Source organism: Sander vitreus, chromosome 3, assembly GCF_031162955.1.
Source record: "Sander vitreus isolate 19-12246 chromosome 3, sanVit1, whole genome shotgun sequence".
Lineage (NCBI taxonomy): Eukaryota > Metazoa > Chordata > Actinopteri > Perciformes > Percidae > Sander > Sander vitreus.
In genome coordinates, this window is record NC_135857.1 from 31,245,898 (window position 1) to 31,257,591 (window position 11,694).

Below are 11,694 nucleotides of genomic sequence, written 5' to 3' on the forward strand. Positions count from 1 at the left end.
CTCCGTGTCACAGACCTCTGTAGCCGATGTCACGTGACCAGCCGGCGGTCTCCCAGTTTTCGTATGATATCATACGTTTTAGTGTGCATAATTATTCGTACGATACCATACGAACCCGTTCATGAGAATGCGTTGTTATGTTATAAGCACTGTGGGGCAGAAAAACAGCCTTTACTGAAACTGTTTTGCCAGACAACCATCTCTCAACCTCCAAACTACATGCTTAGGCTTTGGTAAAGGCAATCCACAGTTGACCTCATACTGTTTACATTCCTATTTCAGACAGATGCCTTCTAATGTGAACTGTCCCAAAATTCCTAATAATATACAGCACACTGTCTTTTTCATTTTTGAGTCATTTTTCTCAACACACAAATTGCACAACAATGTTTTTCAGATCTTCGTTTTCCCTAAAGGAAAGATGTATACATTCCTTCTTGATTCAAGTGACACTCCAGGCTGCTAAAAGTTTGTCATATTAGGGAAACAAATTAAGAGACATTTTCTCTGTAATGTTGAAAGTCTGAAAATTAAGAAATACTTTACTGGATATTCATATTAAAAAAACATCTCCAGTGGTCAGACGAACTGTGGCAGCAGCCATGACGGTATGTGGCAGCATTCAAAACAGCAGTGTACCACTCATTCTTGATTGTTGTTAATGTAAGTAATACTGACAATTTGTGGTCCACCAACACTGGATTAGCTGCCATATTTTGCCATATATTGACTACTTTTTGAAGTTCCTATGTCCAGTGAGCACTGTCAGGGCCAGAAAAAAAAAAAAATCCTAAAAAATGTTCATGTGCAGCTCATATTTACAACGATTAGACATTAAACTGATGTTCCTTTTCCTATAGCTGACAGCTTGTTTTTACAGTAAATCCAACACAAAGTGACCAAACATAGCATTTTACAACAGTTGGGATCCCAAAACTTAATGGCTGCCTCTACAACAGAGCGTTGAATACTGTACATGAAGAAAGTATAGGTATCATTGAAGAGTCAGACTGGCTGTCAGAGCAGATGCATCTTCAACTTCTAAAATCAGGTTATAGCTGTCAGTTGAATTTTAAACTTTCTCTGTTTGCTCGTATGTCCAAATTCTCTCTTTTTCCCCATTTTTGCAAATCAGTGGTAATAACATTTCAACAAATTGTCTGTTTCCATAGAGAGTGTACTGATCTATGTTCAGATACATATCGATGGCATACTAACTTTCCTTGTGTGAAGTATTATGGCTCAAATAACACCTTTCCTACTCAGTAATTTCATGGTGATAGACAGCCAGTGTCCATGGTTCAGTTCTAGTGGCCAACAGTTACGTTTCGAGGGTGAGAAATGTTTTAGAAAGTGCCTAAGTGATCCCAGCAACACATTTCTTTTTTTGTATATTGTCTTGGCATGAAAGCATTCCACGGTTTTTTTGGAGACTTTCAGCTCATCAGTGTTGCCTTCAAATGCTGCTGTGTACCATTGCTTTTGTTGTGCATCTGCATGTCAGTCTGAGAGAGGAGGTACCAGGCTTCAAAATGTGTATTTGTTCATCAACAATGTCAGTGAGAAATAAATTAAGCATACAAAACCTTGCATCCTTCTGTGTTTGTTTCTATGTTTGGCACGTACACGCTGAAAAAAGCTGCATGGGGGTGCTATTTAAATGGATATTAATTAAAGGAGGTGGACTGTTTATCATCATATTCTGTCTTCCTTTTCTTTTTTATCTATTGGATTTTCTTCCCCTCTATTATTTCCTTTAGTTATAATTAGGCTACATTGTACCGTTGCTGAACTTGCTGAGATCTGGGAATGCTCTGAATCAGTAACAATAAGTCAGATAGGACGGTCAGATGATCAAAGAAAGTTTCGGGAAACTTATTTAGATGAGAAAACAAAGGCAAACTGTAAACTTATTACCCAAACTGTGAATATCCATGCCAGTTATGGACTGACATCCTGGTCACAGAGGGATTATTATAAAACAAACTCTCTATAAAACAAACAACAAATATGGTGTTTTTTGAAAATGAAACTATGTAAACCTATTCTGATATAACCTCTAAATACAATTATGAACCTGAAAATGAGCATAATATGAGCACTTTAAGGCTAGGAAGGATGCACTCATTTTAGCGATGAACATGATTTGATATTTTATGTGTATCTTTGTTATTTACTTATTGTTTTGTACCTTAATACATTTAGTACATCTGAAAATGTTTTGGCATAGGGAAATTTAGATAAAGACCCATGGGGGGAGGAGGTTTAGGAGGAGTAAGGGGAAAAAATCAAAAGAAAAAACAAAATGACGTGCAACATTAGGATTTTGTATATCTTATTTTTTTTTTTTTTTGTTGCTGGTGTTTTTGTTTTGTTTATTTTGCTCATTTTTGTGTGTTAGTTTTGTCCTTTTTAGGCTATATGCTATGTATATAGTAGATTTATATAGCATATGCTGTGCACAGTTCACTCTAAGGTATAGGTCTAATTTTCATTGTCTCTTTTAAAGTTAACTGGGCTGAGCCCTCTGTCGTGTTCTGATTAGAATTATTGCAAAGAAAGGAGCTCATGCCTTCGAGAGGGGAATATGCTTCAGTAACTAATGATTAACTGTGCTGTATGTAATGTATTGTGTTCTCGGACTTGATTTGCAAATGAATGAATAAAACGTAAAAAAAAAAAAAAGAAAAGAAGAAAAACAAGAAAACACTCGTGTTAATTTAACTATAATTCTGCAACTCCTCCAAACAGGCCAGATAGTAGTAAGTGCTACAAATCACAGACTTTGGACCAAGTACTCTCCGTATTCCTTCAAATCACTACCGACCAGCAAAGTCAGCAGGTCTGGGATGCTGCACACAAAGTCACCTTCTTCACTCTTCACTTTGTCCTGTTCCAGACTCCCAGAGCTGTACAGCTGTTGACTGACATGAAGTACATACTGTACTGTGGGATATGTGCACGTGTGTCTGTGTGCATATATCTATTTGCATGTATTTAAATTAGGGCTGTCAATCGATTAAAAAATGTAATCTAATTAATTACATACTCTGTGATTAATTATTCGAAATTAATCGTATACATAATTAACGGTGCCTGAACCGAAAGAAAAGAAGAAAAAAAAAGGGTACTAAACAACAGTTGGTGACATTAAAGAATGGCTTGTTTATTGCTAAGGCCATATGGTCAAAATGAAATGATTTAATAATAATGTATAACTATAACAATAACTTATTTCACTAGTAAATTGCTGTTGAACGACAAAAACAACCACCAGATGGGAAAAGGACATTTACAATAACTTCAAATGCACTACGAGACTGTAGTTTACCAGTTTCTTTGAACGCACCGTCTGTGTTGTTTCTCCGACGGCAGCTGCAGATTGTTACATCCCGGTGTTGAATCCTCTACAGTAAAACACAGTCACACTTTACACCGTTTAGCGTTAGCTGTCAGCATTGTAACCGTGTTTAATCCAGCTACTAGCTAGCGGTAGGCTAACGTTAGCTGCTGTTGAGTATAGTGTTAACTAGCGTCATGTGCAGCGGGGTTTGTGTTGTCTGTATCGTCTGTTTCAGAGCAGCAGAGAGAAGCGCAGACATATCAGTGGCACCAGATTTCGGTAGCCAGGGTTGGCAGAAAGAAGAATTTTACAAGTAAATGTTCCACTAATAATCCAGGCAGAACATTCTCGTCTCCCTCCTTCATTTGACAGTCCAATGGTGGCTAGAATGGCTCCGGGTCAAACTTATATATAGAATATTTTTTTCTCAGATTAATTAATCGAAATTAACGCGTTATTTTGACAGCCCTAATTTAAATGAGCGCACTGTGTGTGTGTGTGTGTGTGTGTGTGTGTGTGTGTGTGTGTGTGTGTGTGTGTGTGCTTTCCATTATTACCCCATTCATCAGAGGGAATGTTATATGACCTATCCTCATGGGGGTGGACACATTCACATTGTGTTATACAAAACAGTGTATTTGCATAGGTGTGTGTGAGAGAGAAAAAAGGGAGAAGGAACAGAGCTAGAGAGAAATAGTATTTATAGAGAAGTGTATTTTTATAACATACAAGAATATGGTACATGTGTGTTTTTGTATATACAGGTGTGTTCCACTGCATGTGTGTGAAGAAAAAGATGGGGAAAGGGAGTGTTCACACGTGCCAATATGTTCTGGAGGGGAGAGAAAGGACATAACTCGCTCTCTCTAAGGGAACATTGTCTCTCGCCCTCTATGCTTCACTGGTCACCTCTGCTTTATGTCTTTAAATAGCAGCTCACCAGAGGCAACGCTGTCATTACCAACACCTCACCTCATTATAAGAGTGATTTATTATCAGGTAAGGATATGGAAACTCCTGCGGGACATAAAATATGGTTGTGCTATTATTTAGAGATATTCAGATTTATTTCCCAGCCTGAGTGCAGTTCAGCATCAAAGTTAAAACTGGAGCATATACAGTTTGGCTCTATAAAGCTAACTGTATGAGAGTAACAGATAGTGGAGGGATGCACTTCCCTTCCCTAAGTCTTACAGCTTATTCAATTTAAAAAATTCAAATTAAATCTAAAACTCAGGGAGATAATTATTCATTCAATTGTTGTTAGTTAGATATATCAACATAGTTCCTGTAGTGTCCTGTAAAGTTGATACAGCCTTTTTTTTTTTACCAAGACCAGCAGTTAGAGCAAAATATGTTTCTTTTTAATCAGCATTAACTGATTTTCTGATCACATGGGGGCAGCAGAAACAAGCAGATGAATCAATAACAAAAATACCTTTGGTTTGTGGAGATCTGCTATGAGTCGTTGAGTTTGCCGTTACGGGCGCAGCCATCCTGGTTGCGGATGTGACGATTTTAAACGAGAGGGAGGAGTAAGGGAGGAGCCCTTACACTCTACGTTACGTTACACACTTTCCCTGGCAATCACATCGTAGCCACGCCCCAAAACACCCCCTGCTTTATCGCCGATTTTAAAATCAACGAGACCATAATTAAAAAAAATGACCATTCTGTACTTCAGAAGACTTCAAACTAGCGATTGAGACCATAAACTCATCATGAAAATGTTTAGTGAGGTAATAAATCAAGTGAGAAGTGGGTCACTTTCTCATAGACTACTACAGAAGCCGACCTCCTTTTGCAACTGCACGTGGCGCCCCCTGCTGGAATTCAGACAGAATGCAGGTTTAAGGCACTTCCGCATTTGCAGCACTTCGCCGAACCGGATGCATTGTCCATTAATATTTACAGTCAATGGTTGCAGCCCTAAACATAGGCTTGTTCGATTATTCTTTATAGAAGCTTAATGAAATTGCACAAGACAATTAGAAACAGACCCTCTGAACTAGTTTTAGTCTACAGGTTATAGTTTAACCATCATTGCATTATTTAAAGGAATCTAAGGTATACCTTGTTCCTCTGCTCTCCTCTACGTTGGCTAGTTGCATGCCACTATGAAGGGTATTTGGCTGCGCGCACAATGGCTTTCTTATCTCTCTGCTTTAGCTTTATTCCCTCCCCCTTTTTTTGCATTAAAATTGCACCCAACCAACAATAAAGAGAGAAGAAAAAAAATTGCATGTTAAAGGGTACACGTATAATAGCAACCTTCAATAAAAGATTAAAAAAATATAAGATGCACCAAGATGACTACTAATTTAAGTACATTGCACAAAAATATCCTTAGACCATACATGAATCATTCATTCCTACAAAATGAACACAATTTCAATCTTTTGCAAACTGTAACAACGGTGAGCTGTTTATGCCTCCTACAACTGTGACCAATGTGACCCAGAATCCATTTTTAAGATGCATGTTATAATCTCATTTGTAACTCATTCAGTTGTATTTCCATGCTGTCAGAGGAAGCAGGTCACCAGCCCCCGAACAGCCCAGACAAATGTATGACACGGTAAAAATAGACTCACATTGCTTTTGGATGCAGACCGTGTATCGTGAGCTGTGCAGGAGTCTAGAACAAAAGCCCTTATTTCGGATTGACAGGCATGTATGTTTTTAAATGTTATCACATGTTTGGAGAGGCGTTCAGGGTCCTTGTGGGCTGATCAAAGTCTTTTTAGCTGGAAGAGACCATGTGAAACATTGGTTCGTGTAAATGCACCATAGTTAGAAACACACTTTGATTCATATACTGTTAATATACATGTCTAAATAGTGGTAAATTATGGTGAGTCAAACCTAGTTCAGAAAGTCTTCAGCTTCCTAATATTTCTAATATTTGGAAGGTCATGGTCAATGTTAAATAACGTTAACAAAGGTACCCTTTACAGGGTTTCTGCAGGTTTTACTAAGTCAAATTTAAGACTTTTTAAGACCTTTAGAAATGAAATTTAAGACATATATCCAGGGATAAAAGTACAACAAAATGCAGAGTCACAAAAGTACTTGCATAGTGAATAAATGTATTCAAATTGAATGAAAGCGACAACCGAGTAACAATGATCTGTACAAATACAGCAAATTATATTTGGACGAGCGAAAGAGAGAACTACAACACCACAGAACAAAAAAACAAAACATTTCAATGAGCATTAGAGGGAGCGTTACATGAACGTAGGAAAATGTAAGACCTGATTAAAATTATTTAAGACCTAGAACACAATACTTTTGCGAATTTTAGACTTTTTAAGACCCTGTGGAAATCCTGCTTTATGACAACTTCCAAGCATAGTTTTGCTTTCCCCTAACATACAACATGTTTGACAAGCTGAAATTAGGTGCAATAGGTTTGTGTTTTCATTTTTCACATGTCCAATAAACCCTTTTAATCCTTATACGCCATAAACTCCATAAATCACCAGTCTTAGCTGTGGCATAACTTCATCTGTTCATCTAAGGGTTATATACTGTATATGGTAAATAATGCAATGATTTAGGTATTTATTTCAGTCTGTTATGTTACATATATATATATATATATATATATATATATATATATATATAGATATATATGTATGTTTATAGAAATTAACATAATCTAAAATGTTTATTTATGATGTAAAAGGGGAAAAAATGAATTGAAAAATGAAAATAATAAATCTTGCAACACCCACATGGGGAACCAGTGCCTTAAGTATAACAAAGGCTTTGCTAAAACACACTCATTGATAAATGAAGATAAGAGATAGTTGTGGGTAGATCAACGTTTGGTGTGGTTAAGGTTAGGGTAGTCTATATATTCACGACGTTCCACTTACGGGATGTTCAGGTGCCACTGGAAATTCCGCCGGATTTCACTCTTTTCGGCCGGATGTCCAATACCTTCCTCTTTCTTTGTGTTGGCATTCTAAACTCTGGTGGATTTCTGAGGACTATGGTTAACTGCTCCTCAGATCTCTGCAGGGTAAATCCAGACAGCTAGCTAGACTATCTGTCCAATCTGAGTTTTCTGTTGCACGACTAAAACAATTTTTGAACGAACATGTTCCACCAAAACAAGTTCCTTCCAGAGGCTATTTTGCAGAGGCCTCGTGGCTCCGTCCGGCACTTAGCGCCGCCCAAGACAATTGTGATTGGTTTAAAGAAATGCCAATAAACCAGAGCACAATTTTCTCCCATCCAGGAATGCAGTGTGGACTAGCCAGACCCTCCTCCGCAGCGCTGTGGAGGAAGGTCTGGCAATGCAGGACTAAGGTTAGGGTAATAATGTGGGTGGGACTTCCTGCTCTGGCTATGCCTATAGTAGGATGGTAGCTGGTTTGTCCCATCTGAATCAGGTGAGGTGGAGCTGCCTGTACACATCAGACTCAATATATTCCACCATATTTATTCAAATAATCCACAACCTCATTAATTATATCCAGAACCACTGCTCATTTGAAATACAAATTCCTGGCAACTGAATCACACAGAGCCTTTAGGTTCTGGGACTTGGATGCATAATAAGTTAAAAGAGGTCAAAGAGTTTATTTAATATTCAGCTTGTAAAACAGCTGTCACAATAACCCTCTTAACGCATTCATTTTAACTGAACAACTCTCAGCTGTCGAACACAGTTGCTGTGGTTGTTGATGAGAGACTGGAGTAGCATAAAGGAACCAAAACAGAGAGCAGGAAACAACCAACAAGTGCAAGACTCCTAAACCTTCCAGTAACAGATGTAGATGAGCTGCTGGCTGCCTATTTCCTCAATTTGAGGAAGATTAAAGATGGTAAGGAATACAAACATAACTGTTGGTTGGTTGCCATTTACCTCAGTAAGTGCTATCTTTTCATTGTCTTGAGAAGAATAATGCTGTGCATGCTATGTTTGGGATCATTCGGAACTCAATATCCGAGATATACCAATACGGGGCGGCAGTAGCTCTGTCTGGAAGGACTTGGCCGATTCACGGACCAGTCTGTACGTAGTGTGGACTGGTAGATGGAGAGGTGCCAGTTCGCCTCCTTGACGCTGCCCAGGTGCACTTGAGCAAAGTACCGAAACTATAACTGCTCAGAGTGCTTACAATGCGACAGCGCAGTAGAACAACGATGACAGCAATACATGTCTATAGGGATGTAAACGGTATGAAAATGTAACCTCATGGTTATAGTGACCAAATTAATCACAATTTTTGGTATTATCACGGTATTTTTAAAGTGTGTTCACTATGTTCAGAAAGCACTGATAGTGAAATAGTTTCAAAAAGTGTAACAGTGTTTATTATATTACAGAAATATAGGCAAAACCTTATCAAAAGTGCAACTTTTAACATCAAAGGAACAAGGGTTCAGCATGTAAACAGCTTATTTGTCAGGAACATTTCCAGTAGTGCAGGTTTAAATATATATAAATCCAAATATTCAAGTTAAGACATAAAGAACAGTATGTAAACAAATCAAAGAAACACCACTAATTATATACTTGTTTTCTTCATCATCAAAATTAAAATGTAAAACTGTACACACAACTTCAGGAGACTCGGATGAAGCTGGGAAGGATTAAACACACGGTTTCCACACCGTGGTAATCCACCGTGATAATAATGATATTTTAAATGAAAATGGTAATTGTTATCGTCAACATTTTTATCGTGGTTTACCGTTACACCGGTAATCGTTACATCCCTACATGTCTATAAGTCCTGTGTATATGTGTATATTTCAGGCCTACAATAACAACGAGAAATTCCCCCAAAAGGGGACTAATAAAGTAGTCCTTCCTCTTCTATATTGCCAAAATATAGAATATATTTTAAGTTAAAGGATGCAAGTTACCAACCAATAAAGGACAACAGAAACAACAAACAGTCCTGTATCTGCAGAAAAGGCACAGTTATTTCTGAGTGGACGCTTCAACAGAAAAGTCCAAAGCCTCGATACATTTTCGCTGATTGCAGCTATAAACAGACCTGTGTCCCTGTCCGAGGTGAAATTGCCTCAGTGATTTACAGTTTTCCCTCCCAGTATTGAGCGGTGTGTCACCAAGCAGCTACAGTCATAAAGATTCAAAGGAGCTGGTGTCGTGTCCTCTATATGCGTGTGTTTCTTCAATCGTTGTGAGGGCAAGAACCTTTTTAATGAGGGAATACTCACACTGAGCTGAGCAGTGACTAACCATGACTATTCAAGCCATGCTGGGACAGCGCGACTGATAAGAGTGTGCAAAGAATGTCCAAATAAAAAAAAGTGCCCTCAAGACAAAATTAAGGATGTATCAGGACCATGGGCAAAAGGTCCAACTGTTTTGAAATACTGTCCATTACCCAGTGTGTGTGTGCATGTGCGTGTGCGTGTGCGTGCATGCATGTGTGTCTAGTATGCATGTACGTATGTGTGCATTTCTTTGTGTGGAAACATACTGTTTGCCCCTATGCAGGCTTATGGGTCTGTGCTGGATATCGTGTGTGACATTTGTAAAAACAAACAGATAAGAGGTAAAGGGAAATAAAACAATAGCTGTTTCTGCTTTAGCTTCATGAAGTCATAATGTTCTAAAGTCTGAGTCACGTCTGGCGTTGAACCTCAGTCATCGTCTCCTCCACCGCCTCACTGCCTCTTTAACAATGACCCTGAGAGAGAGAGAGAGAGGGGAGTCAATATATGCACTTGTGTACAGTCTGTCCCAGGAATACAGACTGTACACTGTGTACATTGTAATACACAAAACAGTTGTTTTTTTTTAACTTTGAATGGGAAAATATTTTCTCCTTATTTCAAAGGTCCCATGGCATGAAAATTTCACTTTTGTTTTTTAACGTTAATATGCGTTCCCCCAGCCTGCCTATGGTCCCCCAGTGGCTAGAAATGGCGATAGGTGTAAACCGAGCCCTGGGTATCCTGCTCTGTCTTTGAGAAAATGAAAGCTCAGATGGGCCGATCTGGAATCTCCTCCTTATGAGGTCATAAGGAGCAAGGTTACCTCCCCTTTCTCTGCTTTGCCCGCCCAGAGAATTTGGCTCACCCATGAGAAAGAGAGAGACATCATGGCTTTCAAACGAGCAAAGTGGCAGTTGGTCAAGACCACACCCCCACTCTCCACCTTGCCCCCTCTCCTCTTCAATATGTACAGACACAGAAATGGCACATACTAAGTAAAGCTCATTGTGGGACTGGCTCTAGTGGCTGTAATTCTGCACCAAGGCTGAATTTCGGGAAAGAGACTTCAGATACAGTATTAGGGGACCACTAAGGTCTATATAAAAGAGACTTCAGATACAGTATTAGGGGACCACTAAGGCCTATATAAAAGAGACTTCAGATACAGTATTAGGGGGACCACTAAGGTCTATATAAAAGAGACTTCAGATACAGTATTAGGGGGACCACTAAGGTCTATATAAAAGAGACTTCAGATACAGTATTAGGGGACCACTAAGGTCTATATAAAAGAGACTTCAGATACAGTATTAGGGGACCACTAAGGTCTATATAAAATAGACTTCAGATACAGTATTAGGGGACCACTAAGGTCTATATAAAAGCATCCAAAGAGCACCATGTCATGGGACCTTTAAGCTAAAGTCACTTTAAATGAAACTGAAGTGAGAGAAACAAAGATGATGCAGGTTTTTTCCCCCTCTGAACCTGTAGTTGAAACTGTGGGCTGTGGTTGAATTGTTGACTGAAAAATGTTTGAGATGTCCTGATATGTGCATTTTACAGACACCTGCTAGCCAAAAAGAAAAATACTCATTTCCAAGTATTTAGATTATTACATAGCCCTCTAAATCAAAACCATTCTGGAGTAATTAAATGACTTAAATAACAATAAAGAGACGATTCAAACTAAAACCTCTTAATAGTAATGACTGATGACCAAATGTTCAGAACCATATTTAACAAAGATTCTTTCTGGGAGTAGGCTACTTAATATTGGAGGGAAGACCTCTGAGTTTCTCGTTGTGCTTCAAGTTTCTGGTGAAAGAGAAGGGGGGGAGAACTATCCCTATGTGAATAGAAAGAAAAGAATGAATGAATGAATTCATTGTTTCTTAATGTTTGGGATTTGCTTTCTCGTGACATTGTTGTGTCATTATCTCCTGACCCTGTGACCTGGAAAACATATTTAACACCACATGATAGTGGGAATAATTGGCTCGTAAAAAATTATGTTAAAGCAATATCTCACGACAGGCCGTGGTATGTTGTGATTATAACACAGCTGGGGGCATTGTTAGGCCCGATGTGAAGCAGAGGTAACATTAGCCAACACTAGCACAGGCTTTTTTTTTTTTTTTTTT